At 37.9% G+C, this 5213-nt stretch overlaps 1 long non-coding RNA gene across 2 annotated transcripts in view; it reads right to left on the minus strand.

Moving 5' to 3' along the window:
- Nucleotides 1-4921, minus strand: part of LOC116535003 — a 17966-nt gene extending 13045 nt beyond the window's left edge. For both annotated transcript variants that reach the window (XR_004261994.1, XR_004261991.1), the window contains exon 1: nucleotides 3702-4921. This is a non-coding gene — a long non-coding RNA (uncharacterized LOC116535003). The remainder of the gene's footprint in view (nucleotides 1-3701) is intronic.
- Between the last annotated feature and the right edge of the window lie 292 nt (nucleotides 4922-5213).

Raw genomic sequence — 5213 nt, forward strand, 5'->3', positions numbered from 1 at the left:
GGGGTCTGTTGGGGGGAAATAGGGAAGGGACAGTGGGGGCTGGGGAGTTGGGGAGATATAGCATGGGGAGAAATGCCAGATATAGGTGAAGGGGAGGAAGGCAGCAAATCACACTGCCATGTGTGTACCTATGCAACTATCTTGCATGTTCTTCAAATGTACCCCAAAACGTAAAATGCATTAAGAAAAAAAAAAAGAACTACAAAAAAAAAAAGTAAAAAATGAGTCTCACAAGAGCTGATGGTTTTATAAAGGGCAGCTCCCCTGCACACTCTCTTCCACCTGCTGTCATGTAAAATGTGCTTTTGCTCCTCCTTTGCCTTCTGCCATGATTGTGAGGCCTCCCAGCCATGGGAAACTGCGAATCATTAAACTTCTTTTTCTTTATTTAAAAAAAAAAAAAGAAAGAAAGAAATGAAAGGAAGGAAGGAAGGGAGGGAGGGAGGGAGGAAGGGTTGGAGGGAAAGGAAGGAAAAAAAAGAAAGAGAGAAAACAAAGAAGGGAAGATGGAAAGGAAAGAAAGAAAAGAAAGAAAAAAGGAAGGCAGGCAGGCAGAGAGAGAGAGAAATCGGGAGGGAGGCAAAAAGGAGAAAGGAACGAAACAAACAAAATAAGATACCATACAGAAAATAGAAGATAGCATGTGTTTCCAGAGAGAAAATATGAAACACCATCATGGAACAGCCAGTCAGTTTCATTATCAACAAAGGTTTGTATTACCCTAGTGATGTTTATAAAAAAAAAAAAAAAAAAAAAGCCAGGCGCAGTGGCTCACGCCTGTAATCCCAGCACTTTGGTAGGATGTTACATTCAGCATCAAGACAACAACCTAAGGAATGATGAGTTAATAAGGAAGGAACCTGGATCTCTGGCTCACCCTGTAGAATACAGCTGCCCAACTAACCTAAAGCAGCAGCCATCCTGATAGGTAAGAAGGAACCACAGTCTACCTTACTGAAGCCATCAGGAACTCTTAACTTAAACATCAGCTTCACCTTTAGCTTATATATTAAGGAATTAATAAAACATTCATTCTCTTAGGCTTGGGAGTTCATGTATCCACTCAATTTTTTTTTTAAGTTTCTCATTGTTCTAAAGGAAACATAAATTTATTCTACTGCTTTCTTGTAGATTTCAATGGCCTTGTCCAAGTCTCCCTCCAGCAAGTGGATCTTCCCCACCATTATGTAAGTAAGATCATGCCTATTAAGATTCAGGGCATTGTGCAATTGTTCTTGTGCCTCACAAGTTTGACAAAGTAAAGAAAACCAAATCACTACCACTGGAAAAACTATAGCTTCATATGGCTAATGTAAAGACAGCTGCTGCTGTCTTGACACAGGAACATCACATTTCAGCAAACAGCCCCTCCTACCCAAAGACCAAAACATATTAAGACCGTCATTGTTGAAAAGACAGCTGGCAACATGGGATAACTGCTTCTTAATCTTTCTGAATGTTTTCTGCCTGATATTCACAACTATGACTCATACTTCGTAAGTCAAGAGACATCATACATAGTACAGTGTACAGTACTACACTAAACTAAATCCCAGCTGTAACACTGACCAAGTGTACAACCTCCCCTATGGTGGGCCCCAATTTTCCCATCAATGTGATGATAAATGAATAAACAGATTGTTCTCAGTTATTCACCCAAGAAATATTAATTGAGTGCTTGTTATTCTAGGTGCTAGATATATTTGAGTTAATAAAACCAACTCCTTGCTCTGGAGGAGCTTACCTCCTAATAAACAAAAGGGCTTTGTTTTGTCATTCACTGATTCAACAAGTATTTATGTAAGTGCCAGGTATTGTATTTTCCTAGCCTGTTAGCTATACAGTAAAATCTACATATATTTCTTCTCAGTACAGGTCCAAGCAAAGACTAATCCTTCTTCTCCTCCCCTGACTCAGAATATTCCTGTGAATAGAAATGTGCCTGTTTGAAACTGTCTCTGAAGAGAAAAATCTCCTAACCAAGTACAACTTTTATACCCCAATTGCTAAACGGCATATTTTTTTTACGCCACTGTGGGACAGATTAAGTTACACCAGTCTGTAAATTGACACAAACTGAACATTTTCAAATGGGCACTAACCAATTCAGATTCTCAGTCTTGGTGGCATTGCAGAAAGGAGAATAAAACTTCATAATCACTAAGTGTGAGCTCTATGAAGGAAACTACCCGACGCTACCATCACTAAGTTTCGGAGCTCTCAGTAATTTTGTCTCTTCCTCAATTAAAATATATACTTTTTCTTACCTGAATATCAAGGAAAGTTCAAATTGTTTCCTCTGATATGGGAACCTACAGCTTAATCACAGTGAAATATAAATTATCATCATGGAAAATAACTTAAAAATTTAAACAGAAAACTCAGAAATCAGATCTACCTAAAATTTAAAATTTATTTTCAATGACCCTAAAAACTAAAATCAGTTGCTGTCAGGGCATGAGATCGCTCATATGCTCATTATTACACCTTTAAGACTTAAGAGTCCACTTTTTGATATTTATGTTTTATTAAGCATCTGTTTCTTTACTGGGAAATTAAACCGGAGGTAGAGGAAAAGAAGAAAGGAAAACAACTGCCATTCCCTTATATTTCTAGAACTTTCCATGCCCATGTTCTTATTCAAAGCAGAGAACAACAGATGAATAATGACAAGTGAGAATTAAAACAGAAATAAATGTATAAAGATACTTTCAATTTTCAGTTCCAAAAAAACTCTGCAAGCACCAGGGATAATACAAAATGAGTAATGTAACTCTTATAACAACAAGTGCATCCTCAGTGAAATCCATCAACACTTGATAAATTACCTTGTTGAACTGCTTCAGATCAATGTAGCAAAATCCTAGGTTATGGCTGATCTCCTAGGCGCATTTAAAAAAAAAAAAAAAAAAAAAAGGGAAAACAACTTTGTGTAATTCCACAGTAAGTATTAGAGTGAAACAACAGACATCTAGAGATTATTGTTCCACATGTTTTAAACTTTAAACCATACATTACAGTTTTTTATTAGAGTTCATACTTAAATATATTTAATTGTTAAAAATGAGTTCCTCAATTAAAAAAAAATATGGATTATAAGAAATAAAAGCAAAATAAACAGGTGATCTTCTTGGATCTATGGGGCACCCTGGGGCACATACTCTCTAAGAGTTGCCCATCACCCATACCCTTTTAACCTTCTCAGGAGAGAAGCTGAAAGCCCCCTGAGGACTGCTAGCCACATTTCTGCCCTTAAGGCAAGACAGCTGGACAGTGACACCTGACTCAATTGAAGTCCTTTCCCTAGGAATCTGGATTGGAGGAGAGCTAGTTAGTTGCAAGTACTAAATTTACTAGGTGATGTGGACTTGAGGACTGACAGCACCACCTGGAATCCACTATGATGGAATACATGTAATTGGAGTCATCTGCAGAAGTCTAGAGCCGAGATGGAAAAACTATGTCACGGGCCAAATCCATTACCTGCCCTTTTGTATAAGTACAGATTCATTGGAACACAGACACAACCACTGTTTTTGTATGGCTCATTTGCATTAGAACTGCAGAGTTAAGTCATTGCAACAGAGTCTGTATAAAGCCGTACAAATTAAAATATTTATTAACTGACCCCTCACAAAAAAAGTTTGCCAACTTTTGATCTACAGAAAGAAAAAATGAAGCAAAAAAGGCGGAGTAGATACCTTGGCTGCTGAAGCATTCCAGTTCTGCTTCACTAAAAGACCAACCTGCATCTCTTGATACTGTTTAATGGACTCTCAAATTCCTTTGTAATAAACCTTCCTTGATTTAAGGTAGCTTTGGAGAAGGAGAAAGCAAGGGTGAGGCAAATGCTCTTGGAAAACACAGTAAGAACTACCCTATTAGTAGTGGAGATGTAGCCCAGTCTGAGGAAACATGGACTCCCAGGCTCAGAGATAACAACTGATTTAATGTTTTCCAAGTCTCCTAAAACAGTAACAACAAAACAGCAACGATTGATTGAGCACCTACTAACATCAACCTTTAGGCCAGATGTTTTCATGTAATTTTCAGCAAACCTGCAACATTGTTATAATTATTCCAGTTTTAAAGATAAGGAAATGGAAGCTCACAGAGGTTGAGTACATTACCTAACTTTACACAGTTACAAAGTACCAACAGTGAGATTTTTTTTTTCTTTTTTACTTCTAGGGAGAACTAAATTTTAGGGAGAATTTCGATCATATATAAGTTGCAGACAGAGTCATCATGTACTTATCATCCTGTCCCGACAACCATCCAATCCACACCCCATGTGCTCCCCACTACTTTTGTAAGCAACTACCAGATAGCCCAACATTTTATCCACAAATATTTCCATATGTATTTCTAAAAGATAAGGCCTTTTTTTAAACCTACCCACATTATTATACTTGAAAAAACTTAGTGACTGCTTGATATTAGATATTCAATTAGGTTCAAATTTCACAAATGTCTCACATTTTAAAATTGTTTTTATTCAATCACGACTCAAATCATGTCCATATTACAAAGCACTGGTATTTTTAACTCAGGCCTCCTTCCAAAACTTATATACTTCCAACTTTGCCATACTGTCAGAATGCGTACGTGGAGAGAGACAAGGCAGAAATAAAGCCTTTCTTGTCTTTTAAATGTCCTGCTCTGCAGTAGGAATTGTCAAAGTAAGTAAATAAACAGATGTCCTGAAGGCTAACCTCTAATCTTTTAAAATCTTCAACACACATATTTGAGAAGGTAGCAACATACCTTTAACAAACTGACAGCAAAGGAAATTTGCAAAGGGCAACAGAACAAATCAGAGCAAATCCTACCTTTCAGGAGGTAAGGGAATCCAACAAGGCAGTTGGTACAATGGAAAGATCGGTCTTTTTTTTTTTTTTTTTGAGACGGAGTTTCACTCTTGTTGCCCAGGCTGGAGTACAACGGCGCAATTTCAGTTCACTTCAACTTCTGCCTCCCGGGTTCAAGTGATTCTCCTGCCTCAGCCTCCCAAAGTGCTAGGATTACAGGTGTGAGCCGCAGCACCCCGGCCAAGATCATAGTCTTAAGTTGAGGAATCTTAGATCATTCTAGATCACAGGCTTGAATTCCAGTTCTGGCTCAGCAACTAACTACCTCACTGTAGAAACTTCCTATCCTTCAGCGAGACATTCCATCATCCAAAGCCTTAGCTTCCTCACTTGTCAATGAGG

This window comes from Sapajus apella, unplaced genomic scaffold, assembly GCF_009761245.1.
Source record: "Sapajus apella isolate SASKATOON/1434 unplaced genomic scaffold, GSC_monkey_1.0 scaffold91, whole genome shotgun sequence".
Lineage (NCBI taxonomy): Eukaryota > Metazoa > Chordata > Mammalia > Primates > Cebidae > Sapajus > Sapajus apella.